The sequence below is a fragment of the Lineus longissimus genome, chromosome 4 (genome assembly GCF_910592395.1).
Source record: "Lineus longissimus chromosome 4, tnLinLong1.2, whole genome shotgun sequence".
In the NCBI taxonomy this organism is placed as follows: Eukaryota; Metazoa; Nemertea; class Pilidiophora; order Heteronemertea; family Lineidae; genus Lineus; species Lineus longissimus.
This window is the reverse complement of record NC_088311.1, coordinates 3124753-3141755: the sequence shown is the minus strand read 5'-3', so window position 1 is coordinate 3141755 and position 17003 is coordinate 3124753. Positions and strand designations below refer to the sequence as shown.

Sequence of the window (17003 nt, the reverse complement as noted above, 5' to 3'; positions counted from 1 at the left end):
TGTAAAATTAGCGGCCCCTGCTGTCAAATTAGCAGCAACATTTGTCTTGTTTTAATTCAGCTCCTCCTCCCATCCCAGTCGAGGCATTTTGTAATTGATGTTTAGTGAACAATTACTACATTGATGATGATGAACGACCACGATCTGGCAGATTATTGCCATAATAAAACGATCTACTTCCGATTATGTCAAAATAGAGCGGCATTTTCTACCCTCAGTTGTAATTGTGGTGACTAAACTGGGCCGAATCGCTCTCCTTGCTTTTGGTGCTTATTTCCTTTTGCTGCAAAGAACTCATGCAGGTGCAACGCTGCTGCAATTAATATGCATCACTGCCAGATGCATGATTCAGCATCGTTTCGTTTCTGACTGTAAAGGAATTTTATGGGTGAATTCTCTCTCAGCATCACCAACATCCAATGATGACTGGGACATCGGCCATTTTCTTTTGACGCATCAACCTTTCATGTCATCGGAATGCAGGCATGAATACATAATTTTCCTGCAAAGAGAACGTGCATACAGGTCGGATAATGCTACAAACTCATCAGTGTGTGAGATTTAGCGATAATTATGGTCACAAAGATATTCCATTGCTGTAAAACTTCTGCTCTGCATAAGCCATGTCCTTGATGTCAAGCAGGCTCATAGGCCATTTTCATTTGGCAGTATCAACGCTCATCATCTCTTTGTCATCAGACATTGTTTTTGCTGTCACAGCTAGAGAGTAGTGCTCCACAAGGCTTCAGTTGATCAATGTATGCCTTACCTATCTATATACCGTTACTCTGCTTGCAGGGAAGGGGTACCTGCATGTATCTCTCGCCTGGTGACAGTTGGTGTGGTCAGTTCCAGATGCCCCTACCACCAATCACCTCGCATGGAAGAGTTATCTGCTGTATCATTCCTAGAAGACAGTGTTAACACAAGATAACAAGTTGTTATTCTTTCAATAAACCACAGAACCCATAGAACAGTCCTCCCAAAAGGGTCTGAGATGCTGTCCACGTGACATGATCAATTGGTTTCCATGGTAATGTGTCTGTATAAGGTCTGAGACGCAGCTCCAATGTGTTGTTGCTAAGGAACTCTTGGCTGTTTCCACAAAATTATTCAGGGAGATGTGGAACGTTTTGTTAGCAGGAAGGAGAGTAACGTGCTGAAAGGAAGTAACTCATTCTACCAATGTATTAGGAAAATGAAGCGTAAGATATAATACATGCAGATGCATTAGTGTTTGATGGTGATAAATCATCGGTGTTTCTCATATAAATGGAGGTGCCTTGGAAGACTTTGCCTAAGATGCGAATTTAGATATTGATAGTTGCAACAAATTTGGCGTGATAAAAGTATAAGGGGTGAGGTACTTTGAGGAGACACACGGCATAAGGTCTTGGTCAGTGCGGAGACTTATGGAATATGGCTGAAGGGTATTCAGAGAGGGATTTGGGGTCATGATGCATGGAAAAGAAACTCTTTTGCATGGAAAAGGGACTCTTAATCAGAGAATGCTCAGACAGACGCTCTTTGATATGACTTTTCTGCAAATTCTCGGGGCCAGATGACCAAACAGTACTCCTCTTGTGTAATAAAACATGTGATTTGTTTGGAATGAATGAGTGCCGTCATATCTTTCAAAATGGGGTACTGTCGTCTTGTTAAAATTGCAGTTGTTAAAGCAGTGAGTATGCATCATGTATTTTGATGGTGGAATTACAGACATGATGTACTCACAGCGGGTTAGACATGTTAGACAGCGCAGGTTAGAAAGTGCAAATGGCAATCATTCGCAATCTCATGGAGGCATGAATAGCAAGAATGCATGGATACTGTCACACAGTGCAGAAAAATTATGAAGAAATGAAAAATTTTAATTGCACCTATTTCATTGTGAGGTGGTGCAATTTCAGCATTTTATTTGTAGGTGTCACAGAGTAAAAGTTGTCACTATGACAGCCTTATTGTTAGCAGAAGCACATGATTGCAGCAGTTGATGGTCAGATGGTCTTCCAAACTGCCTCAAGCAACTTGGCTATTTGGAGTGACATCATCAGATTCAAGACCTTCAGGGGGTACTTATATTTTGCAGGGGTCCAATCAGTTGTGGGAGGACAAACCTAATGAAAGGGTGTAAATATAGAATATTAGTCCCCTTGACATTCTGCAGGAAATCCACAATTTGGATGTTTTGCATAATTAGACACTATGAAAGGGATATTGGACAAAATGGCTTCCTGCATTGTTGCATGAGGAAAAGCAGAGTCAGATTATGTCCCTTGTGAAAGGTTCTCGTCCTTCGGCAAGGCACTTAGCCATACCTGTTTTATCTGCATGAAGTCAGTTATGGATCCTTTGTCAAAGTGTTTTGCCCCCATTGGATCAGGCAGTAAAAGAGAAACTAGTCTGATGCTGATACATTGTAACTGGCCATCCCATGCCGCCAAAAACTTATATCACTGATGAAGCCAAATTTATAGCTTGGCGGTGGTCCAAATGGCTAGCCTTTATGATTCTTCCCCCCAAATTACTGCCTATGGATGTTGTTAACAATATCCTTCCCGACACCAACTATGTTATAAATGTGTTTAGGATGTTGAATTTATGGCATGACTTGTTCGCAAATGGCCATGGTCTGGGTAAACACAACCAGAGGGATCGCCAGAGATGAACACTTCTTCACGTCCAATCTTACTTCGAATAAAACTTTCATGGCATAAAGCCGGCAATGTATAAGAAAATTGCTGATAGCTCTATCCATCAGCAACCTTGATTCATACCCGCAACACTACATTTGGTATTCTTTTCCTTGTATTTGTGTAGCGATAGCGCTCAGATATGTCAACTGTTGTCGTGGTGATACTCTCATATGACAACTACCAAGAATGCAAAGATCAGTAGAAAAGCTTGACCCATCAAGGATTAGCATTCGATATGCCGTCTTGGTCCGACCATACCCTTTGGTTGTTCAAAATAATACTTGCTGTTCGTAACATACAACTCTACGTCAAAAGATGTTAGTTGGAGAAATTGCATACTTCAGAGAAGTAGTCCTCAATGTAACCGCTAACAATGTGTGAAAAATCTCCAATAATTATTGGGCTATCCCAGTACATCTCAAATAGCAGTGGATGAGGTCTCTGGAGTGATGAATGGTGTCTACAGACGTGGTCGGATATTAAATTGGTGTCTAAACAGACCATAAGAGCATGGTTTGTTTCATTAGGCGCTGAGTACTGGTATTTGAAACATATCGGTGCTTAGTTGGAGAATGACCAACGTCTGAGCTGGCCATAAAAGAAGGTACCGGTAAATGTTTGTTTTTCAATGATATTGATTCAAACCATTGGAAATGAAATGATAGATCAATTTAACTGCTGTTGTTGGTGTGACATGTGCTGCTGCAGTTTGCTTGGTAAGATATTCTGTGCCCTAGATTTGGATAAGAAGGATAATGTGACCTAGATTTGGATAGGTAGGATAATGTGACCTAGATTTGGATAGGTAGGATAATGTGACCTAGATTTGGATAGGTAGGGTAATGTGACCTAGATTTGGATAGGTAGGATAATGTGACCTAGATTTGGATAGGTATGGTAAACGGTGCCCTAGATTTAGATAGGTAGGATAATCTGTGCCATAGATTCGGATAAGTAGGATTGTCTGACCTAGATTAGGATAGGTAAGGTAATCTGTGGCCTGAATTTGGATAGGTACTGGTGCCCCTCACCTCAGTAAATAGCGTAAATAGGGAATCTGCTGGAAGAAGTGCTGCTTTCTATACTGATTCAAAGATGTACTATTCTGTCCCCTTTCAACTTCCATACTGTTAGTCACTACGACGTAATCCAAATCCAGTGACATTTTCATAACGAGCTATGCACTCTTCCAGATTAGTTGTGAATCCTCCTTCCCTGATAGCTTCTTGTTTCCAATAATGGAACCAGCTCCATGATCTTCTGACTCACGCCCTGCATGCCCTGTCTTCTGCAGTGTCTCTCAGTGTGTCTGCACTATTGCTGTAGTTGCATATTTCATCTCATCGTGTCAAGGGGGTGCTGCAGGTAATTTCAACTGTCACATTCGATGACTAAGGCTCTTCAAGGTCAGACTCATTCATCCCCTTTGTCAATTCCTCCTGCTTCAAAAACGTGCATTGATTATGATGGCTTAAGCGTGGCTCATGGATGTATATTTGTTTTCGTATTTTAGCATCAATGGCTATGGATTTGTTGAAGCTAGTGCAAGTGGGTTACATTTGCCAATGGTTGCTAGGCAACTATAACAATGTGATGGGCACTGGGTCATATTTCCGCTTTTGATCAATTCATTTAAGTTATTTATCACAATTAAATACCCTATGGATCAAAACCGAAACTGAATTAAAGTGTGTGAAGAACATTAAACAGAGCGTAGCAACTTTATTGTCGACTTGGATGAGAAATGCACATTACAGTGATATGGTGGTGGGAACTCGGGGAAACTGCCTCCAGGCATAGGCTGGTGTTGTTGTTCTGTGAAGGTACAGTGGGAGACAGGGGTCGTCAACCTGGAAAGTGATATATGGGCATTTGTGTCGGACTGGTTGAGGTGGAGTCAAAGATCATTCTGAGGTTGTGACCATTGCAATTGTGACACAGTTGGGACACACCCAGCCACCCCCTCCATACGGATATCTGTCAACCTTGAAAGGGCGACTTAAAAGTTTACTGCCTTGTTATGTCTAAAGTGGGTATTATATCAAGTATATCAATCGGCATTATCAATTGTGTGACGAAACTAATTGGCTGAAGTGCCAATGAAAAACTTCCATGTAAGGTAATCGGACTAGTCTCGGTACGTCCTGTATGACTTTTTGGGCTAAGAGGATTTATATGCTTTGTTGATAAACTCTTTTGGTCCATAAAACCTGCAAATATTATTCGAACTAATCTAGAGTTAAGTCATTTTGAATGTCCTTGTTGAACTGTAAAATGCATTCGGGGTTATACAATGTGAGTAAGTGTGGGAAAGATTTGGATTCGATTTTATGAATACGTTTTGAAAGTAAGTATTGGCTGCATTCGGAGGCCTACTGAAGACCTTTACACTGTTGAAAGTTATACTATAAATCATACCACTGAGGGATTTTTCCAAATTCTGGATATCATATCGGTAAATTTGAGATGAGTCGTTTCTGTAAGTTTGTTCATTGATTTCATTGATTATTCACTGGTTTGTCAGAGTTGTGCAATTCAAGTCATGTTGACTATGACGAGGAAGGATACGGATGCATGAATCATGAAATTTGTAAAAAGAGCATCCTTATCTTCTTATGAGTATCTGTTGATCAAATGAGGAGTAGGTATATCCACAGTGAGGATATTGTGTCTGGGATGTGTGATCAATTGGATCAGATCAATTTCAAGGTTAATATTGATATCCAAGTAATCTAATCCAAGGTTATCATTAGATAGATATCTTGCAGCTTGAGGTTAAAATTGTTGAGGGAATTCTTGAGGGTTATCAAAAGACAAACAAAATTAGCATAAAAGGCAATGCAAGTATATATGAGTCTTCGAATCATGCCAAGGATTGCATGAAGTTCTTCACACGTATCAGGTTACACATTCTCAAAGAATATATAGGTTTGGTAACTTGAACTTAGTATTTAGTGCAATGAGTTCTCATGTTACAGTCGTTTGACTTGTCTTTTTGATGTGATATTGGCTAATCCTATTGCCTTGTGTCACTGCATCGAATTGACAATTGTCTTCCCGGTTATTGTTAAGTCATTAGATGGATTGGGAAGCTTGACGTACTTGTTAAAGGGGGCACGACTCACAATCCAAATGTTGTGGGTTCGATTACTGGTCTGGTCGCCATTCGAGTACTATACAGGATGTAAGCATGAATTTGTTCAACTGAAAATCAACCAGTTGGTTCTGTTGAAACAAGTTCTGTATTGATGTGCTTGATTCCAGACGTAACCATCTGTTGCACTGGTAGGCCTACTTGATATAAGCGGGCCTAGAGCACAGGTGCTAGCTTGAATCATTACCTCAAACTAGGGTAAGTAAGGATGTCATATTGTACGTGCAGGTTATGTACAGTTTTCAGGATATTCTATGATATCAATTCAATTTGTCCATTATGTGAGCCTTTTGTCAACAGTGTGTGAAAACAGTATCTCTCTCTCAATGGTTTGAATGTGGAATATGTCAGTATGTGATCGCCCATGCCACAGAGGACTGATATATATGGTGGATCCATGCAAAACTAGGGAAAGTAAGTTTTCATCCAACTGCTTGTTTGGTGAAGGGCTGTTGTGAGTTGTCACTGGCTACTGCTCCACAGTGAAGACGCAGTCGCCACACTGATAATTCTCATGACCTTTCACTGGTTGCATGCGCTATTTGACAGTAACACAACGTAAACGTTCCTCCAGGTGTTACAAAACACTTCATGATGTGAACAGTTAGGGATCTCCTCCATTCTGATGGGACTAACCTGACCAATTATTTAATGATGACCTCAGAGTAGCCATGTTTGAGAGCTGCAATGATAAGCTTTTGGAAAGGCCTAGTCTCTCCTCTTGGGGGGGGGGGGGATCATGGCTATGGTGGTTCAGCTGTTCAGAAGGTCATGGGTTCAAGTCCTGCACAGACTTGTCCTCTACTCAACATGAGAGCATATGAACATGATGCTAAGATGGATTAGATGGAAGCTTACTGCGGAACTGCCTTAAACAGATTACTCTTTGTCACCAGGACATCCCTTTAAAGGACATTGACAAACACAAAGGTTTGCTGAAAGTGGAGTAAGACTGCCATTTTAGATGTCAATCTGTACCCTTTACCATGCTGATGTCACCAGCAAATAGACATCGTTGTTGACATCATCTCATGCTGATGACCAAGTGTGCCACATCTGCACTGTTGCTTTATTGAGCATAAACAGCCCACAATGAATCCCAGCCTCTTCATTTGGAAAAAAATCCTTTCTTCGGTCTTTAAGCTAGCGCTGTGCTCTTTTCAATTTGTTAATTATAATTTTTTACTCTCTTAATGAGACCACTAATGACTACGCTTAAGCGCCCAGCCTTACATATCTTTACATCATGCGTGTAATCTCCTGATTTATGTGATAATTTGCGATGGCGTCCACCGCCGGCAATGTGACATCATGGAGCGTCTTTACAAGTGTCCATCTTGCCTCAGGGCTCTGCCACATGGCCGCGGAATCACAGAATTATCCGGTAATCATTGTGCGGGTGTCGGCCGGGTGGGCTGAATGTATCCCGTACTGGCAGATGGTACGGGTCAAAACATGCCTTGTTTTTGTGAATGAAGCATGCCAACCCACTGTTTAAATCCGAACAATGAAATTATGGGATACCGCTGCGACAAGACAGGAATGTGATAATGATCGTTGTGGTCGATCTGGACAATATCGAGAAAGTCTGTCGTGCTGAAATGTACTTCCTGGGTTATGAGATTTTGATATTCGTAGAATAAATAGAAATAAATTGAAAATTTTGAAAAATTTTCAAAATCCAAAAACTTTTGGGACTGAACCTTTTGGTTCATTTTGAGCCAAAAATAAGTGAAAATTTTTTTGTACTTTTGTTGTCAGAAATTTTTTCATCAGGCAGTCAGTTGAAAATTTTTCAAAATATTCAAAATCAAAAACTTTTGGGACTGAAGTTTTTGGTGATGTTGGTTCATTTTTGGCCAAATAAAAAAAAAAGTGAAAAAAATATTTGGACTATTTATATATGCGTCAAAGTTTGTCAATCAGTACAGTTTGTACAGTTGGTACAGGAAGTACGTGATCGTCTCTAAGTACATGAACCCATTCATTTGAAAAACAGAATGAAAGCAACAGATGAAAGCATTTGTTTTTGTTACCAACTGGGCATCACTCCAATTACTAGAATGAATATTGATATATGTGATATACATCTATTTATTGAATGAGTTCCTTGATAGCATATTGATCTTCAATAACTCATCGATCTGTTTGTCATTTTAGGTGGACTATGTTCAATGCTGATGTAAAGGTAAGGCCACTTGAATCAATTCTGTCGATTTGGCGCCGCCATTTTGGGGGCTGCTGCTGGTCAAGAATCAATTTCTTTTATCTCGTTCTTGCTATGCTACGTTGGCCAAAGGTTCAGCTTGGTAGATGAGTTATGTCACCGTTTGGTTGAAGGGATGAAAAAAATCTATTAGAAGTTTGTGGCAGTCGGGATGGGAGTGAAAGAGTTAAGGGGTATTGGGCCGCAGTCGGAAGTGATGGACACTTGACAATGTTCCATGCAGCTGCATCTCCCGAGCACTCGGGAGTGAGTACTTATAAGCACTTACAATTGAGTACTCTTGACCGAGTCCTGGCTGACCATCCTAAATACTTCACATCAGAATCATCAGAATGATCAGATTACCAGTTAAAAGGTGAATTAAAGTAGAAAATGAGCATATTCACCAACTTTTAGCTTTGAACATTCACGGTTAATACAGTACTCAAATTGGCTACAATTTCAAATCTGACCTCGTTTCATGTGTATTGTGATCAGATGATTGGATTGGAATTGGTCTCATCAGTCATTATCGGTACTCGAGGACGTTCTCTGGTTCGTAGTGCTTGGGAGAAATTAGAGATCAATTCCATTGTTTGTGGCTCTGTGCAGGATGTCTGCAGATAATGACAGACGATTTTAATATTTTTCTAATTTTTAAATGTTGACGCTGTTTTAGGTCAGCGGTTTTTGGTTAATTTGGTTTGATGAGGTAAAATGTTAGGACAATGAGGCATTGTATTTGGCATTGTTTAACTGATAGAATGTTGTTGCTGATGGTGGGATAGTAAGAAAAAAGGAAAGTTATCATCCAGACCTTGGCCATAGAAAAGGTTTCCTCCTGGGTGAGGTGTCTGCTATGGAGGTTCCAGTGATTGGTGAGTTCCAAATGTTCTCTGATTTTAGGAATCTTACCACGCAATGGAAATGGCTGAAAATATCCAGTCTTCTTTTTGGAGGCGAGTTGATTTTGAAAGCTGTGCACAGCTTGTAATTATGACTCACCTATTGGTAATTATTTATATTTATACTTATACACATTTGATATTACCAACAAAAAAAATATTATTACGCTATATTATGTCCAGGAATGCCCATTGATTGCTATACCACCACTATATGAAAACCTATGTTAAAAATTGATGAGGTTTTCAGCTACACATACATGAAAACTAAACTATTTGCTGAAGGCATTGTGAGGCGACAAAAGGGCAATAACAAAATAACTGTGTAGGCGGCAACATGGGTTTTGATTGGATTTTGTTGTTCTATGGCTTTCACCAAACGTATATCTCACATCATGATTGTAACAACTTGTCTGTTATAGTGCAAACATAATTTGGTTGCGGGCATGTGGATGTGACTATCAGATGAACATGCTTATTCAGGTCTTACAGGGGAGCAATGCTCATGGCATGTACAGGCCCTGAATCAGCATTTTCAGACATCGAAAATCTGCACATTTCACAACTTGGTACATGTAATGATTTATACAGTTCTGGCCATAAGAAACCTCATTCGATGGTACCAGTAATTTTCTTTTGAGCCATTGAGCCGAGAATAATAATATTATTCAATGGAATCAAAACTGGTGAAACTAGCCAGAAACTGTTCTCCCCATATCCACTGCAAATGACATGCATTATACATTACCCGAGGTGAGCACATGGTCCCTGGACCATTTCATTTTTAGCTTATTTACCTTAATAATTAAAGTTTCGTCCTTTAACCCATTAAAGCGTCTTTGAAGCATTTTTTAAAAGAGTTGACAATTGCCTTGAGAAATACCAGGAACGTGAAACCAATTATCGTTGGGTAGTTGGTAAAATATTGTTGCGACTTATCCACTTTAGGAAGGTTGTTACAAATATTTATATTTCTAATGTTTGACCCTTGGGCTAGAACACAATCCTTGTGTGCTTGGCAATATAGGCTTGCCCAGACGGTGAATGCGTTTAACTCGCAGATAATCTGAATAATACAGTTAACCTAATATACCATGCTATACACACATTTTGAAATATTCTGATGAATATTTGGGGAATTGAAAATGACAGCCCCTTTGATCGAACTGAAGGTAACATAAAAAGGTATGGCCACTCTGTAGATGAGAGTGGGAACATGGATTTGTTCAGATAAACCAGATGTGTCTGCATGTAGGTCAGTTTTCCAGAAAAAACTCACAATTTGTCAAAATCTCATCATATTTTTCATTTCTGTTCCAAAAGAATCAGTTGTGCAGTTGAAGATTGAAGACATTGGCACCAGAATCATGATGACAGGGCTTAGCATCTCAGCTGATCAGTACTTGGGTGATAGGCACTTATCTCCTTGATTCTCACCCCAAAGAGGCATTCTCTTGATAGTGATATTGGAAATATTAATATTTGATGTACTAGAGCGATGCTACAAGAGGCTGAAGGAGCCCGTCCGAAGTATTAAGTATCATGCTTTAGTCTGCACAGGTTCTATTGGGTTGCAGCCTGAAGACTACACCTTGCCACTGCTAGCAAGAAGTTCAATTTGAGAGAAAGGTAGGCTGCCTTCATGTGGGGCAATTTCGTTTAACATTCTGCACCAATTCTTCCATTTCGTTGCATACTGATGTAAAGGGTTAATGAGCTGAAATTCTCCCGCTAAATATATCTCATTTTATTCTCATGTAGTGTAAAATTAGAATGAATCGGAGGTCAATAATTCTCTTTTTGCTTTTGTTTACGTGTTCACTTGAGTGCAATTGGATTTATGCCGACCCCCTTCTTGAATGCAAACAGAATTTCATAATTTGTGCAAGTTGCACTCGGTGCAGTTGGCTGATTTGTTGTCACAAGAGCAGTATTGTCAATATCAGCATGTTTGATAATACTGACAACGATTTCTCTCTGTGGGTAATAACCCATTTGGCTCGAAGCACGTCTGTTTAGTTCATTTGAATTTTACTTGGCGGAGGTGTGGACTTGTGAGCTCTTGCTGAAGGCTACATCATGGCAAGGTTTTCAGGGAAAGGAATGGTTTAGAGGTGTGATTTACAGTTGACATGATCTGATAGTCTTAGGATATCAATTTGCTGTCCTCCAGGCAAAAGGTAAGGCAAGGTTTAGTTGCATTTCATTCATATTTACGGCAGGATTGGTCATCTTTATCATGAGAAAAGGTTGGTTTTGTTCAATATTTACTATGATCTCGATTTCTGCTAAATTTGTCGCCCGATAATTTCAGTATGTGTTATGATAGTAACTTTGAAATGATACCTTTGAAGTTAGTGGCCTTGTCATGGTGGGCTGGTTTGCTTCTGAATCAGAGTCAAATTGCCACCTTCTGATGAATAGAATATCCTAACGCCCTCGCCATCCTACTTACAAACCAGGCTCAGATTCCCATCAGCTGCCCGCCATGGTCACTCTGATCATGGCAATCATCAAGACGTCTCGGATATTAATTTCATTTTTCTCATTATGTAGCTATTGTTGCATTCCATTGACCTTTGGCCTGGCTTTGAAACTAGTTAAACGCCCATATTGTGTTGGTGATTGGGACCTTGGGCAGTCGAACGCTTGAGATCGGTAATCAGGGTGGAAGTCTGCAGGGGGCCTGGCCCATAATATTGATATATCCCAGATCATCTTGTTAAAACATCTGGTGGTCAGACTTGGTGTGACACTGAAAATACCTTGTATTATCTTTGTATGAAGGATCATATTATTGGGTCCCTTCTGATGTTGATACTCTAAATGATCATCATGTCTGCTTAGCTTCCAACTCCAGGAATTTGTGAATACTGTAGGTTAGGATTGTATAGTTTCAAATCTCATCTTTATTGTATGACTTATGGCCCGTTTTGGTCTTGAGCATTCAGATCGGTCTCTCAGCCTGAAGTTACGAGCATGTTCTTTGTCCATTATCAATCACACAAGCCTTCAGAATTTCAAAGATCGCATGAAAACCTCCAGCAAGTGTATGTCACCAAAAATACCTGCATCATCTTGCATGGTGGTAAGGAATTTTCACTTTTACTCCTGATACCGATTAGAAGACCCTTGGGTAGGTTATGTCAGGGAAATCAGGGGCAGAAATAGCCAAGGAATGTTTGGGTCTCATGATTTCTTAAGATTCTTCAGCACTGATAACCCCGGGGAATTCCACTTGTCAGGGGTTTGTGAGGGGTTATCTTTTAATAACATTTCTCATGATGTTCAGTGCAAGTCAGCATTGTGAAATCCTATCACATTGAAAATTCTGTGCGGAGTCAATAGGATGCGAATGACTTCTTCTAGAAACTTATGATATGGCTATCAATCATGTCTCTTGCAAGTAAGCAAACGATATGATCAGTTACTACATTTAGAATCTGCTTTAACTACATGTATGTTTCTGCAATTTTCATTGAGATGAATATTTTCAAGTGTCAAGTTACCACTGGCAGCATATCATACAATATTGCACATTCCATAAGTTATTGCTTGTCAACTTATGAATGAGAGAACGTGATAACATCAGCATCATGGATAGGGAACAGTAGATCTTTGTCACTCTCTTTAAAACCGGGGTTGGGGTCTATAGCTTGGTGGATATTGAAATACCTCATTTGACATTATCTTTGGTGTTACTGTTATAAATGATGTTATTGTGTGTATCTTCTACAGCTAATTTTGTGAGTGTCAATAAGTTATGAAAGACTGAACGTGATAAAATCAACATCTTTGAGGTTGATAGGGGATACTTAGTCTTCTCTCTTGAAACCTCGGGAGTCAAGCTTGTTCAAGGGACAATGAAAATACCCTGCATTATACTTGGTGTAAGAAATCTTGTTCTTATGCTCTTCAATAGCTAATTCATTGAGTGTCAATAACATGTAAAATGATAAAATTTGATGATATCAACATTCAGGGCTGATGTGGGACAATCAGTCTTGAAAACCTTTCGGGAGTTGAGGTTGGTGTAACAATGAAACTATTCTGCATTATCTTTGGTGTAAGGATTCTTGTTCTTACCCTGAAAAGCTAATTTAGTTGTCACAAGTCTGATGCATATCTTGGATGACATTCAGACTTGTTCGACAATGTCTTGCATTCACGGCCCGAAATAGCATGGAATGTCATGCCTTGTAATTTCTGACATTTCTGAGTGTGGATTTTCAACCCAGATATGGATGGGACTTGGGACTATCTCAGCTTCTTCCAATATTGGTGCGGCAACATTGCAAGTCTCATCTAGTGCTTTGCAAATAGTGACATGACTGTCATGTATTGATACGAGACATCTCAAAAAAGCCAGTCTAAAACCTCGATAGGCTGGATAGGGAAGAAAATATTTAAAGTTATAGTCTGGATTCGTCTGCATCATTTGCCTCAAGTTAAAAGCGAGTGTTGAACTTGGCTTGGCATATGTTCTAGAGCAAGTTCCACAGTATCTTTACCTTCTCCCTGGCCAAAAGCCAAACCTTTGCAGAAAATAGACAGTATTTGTCATCAATTCCCCAGGTTCCCATGAGTCTCGGCCTGCGTATGTTTGATAAACAAGGCAGTTATGGTAATGTTGGCAGATCATAATCGCAATATTCAACATTCCTGTCCCACTTCATAAAGTTGATGATATTCTCATGTAAAAAACTCTGTTGTTTCCTTCCAGATTTTTCTGTGGTGTCCTTATCTTTGAGCTATCAACACTCTTCACTTTCATCCCATTCTCCATTCCATAGCTTTTCATCGGAGCTGGTTCTGGCATACTTTTGCAGCTTTTCATCACCAACGGTTGTTCACTTCTTTTGTCTTGATACATTGGTGGCATGTTCAGGTAATCTTCACAGATAGCTACTTTATAATACATGCAGCGATTCGCAAGGCTCTGAGGGGTGAACTACAATGATAATATAATGATTTTTATCCGCTTTTCAACAGAAAAGCCAACTTTGCATAAGACTGAATAATGTGTGAAGACTTCCCACATACATCTATTTATATAGTGACTTATCAAATTCTTCATAGTTAGCTTTTAAGAGTATTTTTCACTGTTTACATCAACACTTGTAACTAAAATGAGAGAATTCCATCTCTAATGGAGTTGACCCATAAATTGAAGTGTGTTGGATGTGCGTGGACATATACAACGATCAACAAGTGTGCTTGAGTCGATTGGCTGTCGGAAAAAGGTGCAGATTCTGAAGGATAAGGGCCATTTCTTTCAATTCTTTTTCTTAGATGTCAGGTCACTGAGGTGATGGTCCAACTTGCTGTGTTTTTATGTAGCCATTGCTGTTGGCTGAAGACGTAATTGCCCAGCAATGATATGTGAAATTTCCTGCATTTCGTCAAACCTCAGTGAATGTCACGAATGCTGGTAAAGAACTTTGCATTACTGACAGACGGTTGATTGACAGCTCATGTAAACAAATCAAGGTTGTCCTGAGCAAAGATCGATATTCTATCAGGGAAGCTGGCTTAACCATATCGCCTAGCTGCTGCCTAATTGAAGAGATAATGGTCTGCCATTTCTTTGTCGAATGTAGCACTGATTTGTGACAATCAGAGACAGAATTGGTTTGTGATAATAGGTGTGGTGTCTAACTGCAGTGATGTTCACTTGCACATAGGGGCATTGGTATAAAGAAGAGTAGTTTGCTTGATTTGACCAGTTGCACACTTCAATGCAGCTGGTTGGTAAGTCACCAGCTAATAGTACAGTTGAACCCTGGTAACACGATCACTCATGGGACCGAGGTTGATTGGTTGCGTTGGTGAAGTTGAAAATCTGGGGACAAAATGCATCGTTAGGTTTTCTCGCCAAAGTTCAAAATTTTCAAAGACAGAAAAGTTTTGGGACTGATGACATTGGTGATGTTGGTTCATTTTGAGCAAAAAAAAGTGAAAAAAAATTTTGTACTTGGAAATTTTTTCATCACTCAGTCAGTTGAAAATTTTTCAAAAATTTCAAAATCAAAAAAATTTTGGGACTGCAGTTTTTGGTGATGTTGGTTCATTTTGAGGAAAAAAAAAAGGGAAAAAAATTTTTGTACTTCGAAATCTTTTCATCAGTGAGTCAGTTTAACAAGCAGTATTTGAACACCCCTGGAACAAAACATGGATATGCAGTGTCCTCTGTACGTGATTTCTTCACTACACAACCTCTCCATCCCCAGTGCACTATACATGTTCATACACCCTCACGGCAGTGATCAATACCGGTACCGTATTGTTCAGTCTGAGCTACATCCGAAGCTGCTCTGATAGACAAAATGTATTCCGGTAACCCTCTCCATCCCCAGAGGCAATCTCAATGGACAAAACTCAGCAAGGTCGTCTGATGCAGTGTTGTCTCTATCTGGTGTGGTTGTCCCTGACAAGTCTCTTTTCAGCCTGGTCTATTTTCATAACATGTTCCATATTTGAACAATGTTGAGGGCAGTAAGGCACCACTTTATGCCCTATTATTGAGATTTTATTCATTATCATATTGTAGCAACAACAATAGGATTGTGCGCCATCTCAATGGGGAGCTCCACAGAAAGAATTTTCGTTCACTGGTTTGACTGTGAGTGAAGCTAGTTGGACTTAAATTTCAATGAAAATAGGAAAACGTTCCAAACATAACCTTTTCTGAGATTTTGAGAAGTTACAGTGGAGTCCAATGAATAACTTAGATTCAATTTTCAATCACCTGAAGCTTCAGTTGGAAGGTCAATCCCAAGGACAGTGAAGACACTTATCCCTCCTTGGCTTAGTTTGTGCTCAAGTGTAGGCTTTAATCATTAGCACAGTTCATTAGTTCTCAAAGCACCCCTGGTCAATCAACTTTTGAATTAAGTGTCAAATAGTTACATTATTCTCGCTGCTAGGCCTATCTTGGTAGGCCTATAATTACTTCATATTAACTTTTAGAAAATTAGGGGTTTTGTTTTGTTTTTTCAAACGCGGAATTCATCGACTTGTGAGTGTGTTAGAATGTAGAGAAAGTGTCCAATAATAAACGGCTTACTGCCTATTTTGTCAAGGTTTGTTCCACCATAAAACCCTCATGCTAAATAAGCATGTTTTCTGTTATTTATTTACATCCTAGGGGCAGACATTTGCTGATTAACTTAAAAATACATCCCTGAAGGACAACCATTTCATGCCTGTTAAAGCTTTGACAGTATGAAGTTCCCTGACCCAAACTAAGTTCAGGTTGTCTTTGAGGACAGTCTTCATTGACATGGTCCTTCATGGGGCTATCAGCTTTGAGAATAATCAGGAAGTCCAGGACAGTCCTGTCCTGTCAGGCAATGTAAGTTGTGGACAGAACAGTACATCAGCTGGTCTTCATCTGACACAAGATCATTTTGTGTGCATGAGGCCACTGACCTACCATTGAGGTTTAAACATTGAAATAAGTGTGATGATAATCCAACTCCAGTTAATGGATTGAGGCTTTGCATGGCCAGTAAAAAATAGTGTATTGCTGAAGCTGAGACGAACAATTAATGTATGATCAGAATGTTACTGCAGGCAAGTAACACTATGAAAGCATTGCAAAATATCACACGAATCCAATAAAAATCTCTTTATTTCCTCACACTGTTATTCATCAGAAGTGACATTTGGCCTTAAAGAAGGTGCAGTTTTACTTTCAAAGTAGACACTACATACTTTCTTAGAAAGCCTAAAAAGGATGTATTATTGAAACGTATTCTCATTTATAGCTTTGTGACAGCTTCACTGACCTATAACTGACTTCAGGCAATAACAATAATGACATAGATATAAAAAAATACTGGTTATTGAGTCATTTTTATCTGTGTAACCTGGCGTGATTTGGTACTGGCGACGTGAATCATGCTCTAATTTTGAAAGAATTTCAGATGGTATGCAACTTTGAATAACATTAGGTGACACAAAATATTGGCCTAGCATTATTTGATTGGTACCCTGCTGTTTTCCTGACAGTCCGGTGGGTTTATCTCGTGTGCCATATA

General features: G+C 39.5%; 1 protein-coding gene across 11 annotated transcripts in view; it reads left to right on the top strand.

Annotated features, from left to right (window-relative positions):
- The window catches only part of LOC135487101 (axotactin-like), a 61928-nt gene that overhangs the window by 3303 nt on the left and 41622 nt on the right, over positions 1–17003 (top strand). For 6 of the 11 annotated variants that reach the window (XR_010446776.1, XM_064770480.1, XM_064770481.1 and 3 more), the window contains exon 2: positions 8011–8038. The exons of 1 other annotated variant lie outside the window; for it this stretch is intronic. The gene's annotated coding sequence lies outside the window, so the exon portion shown is untranslated. Of the gene's footprint in view, positions 1–6095; positions 6265–8010; positions 8039–8909; positions 8935–10568; positions 10591–11004; positions 11142–17003 lie in introns of those variants that run through there. 4 more of the 11 variants (XM_064770474.1, XM_064770478.1, XM_064770479.1 and 1 more) reach the window with 4 other exon arrangements.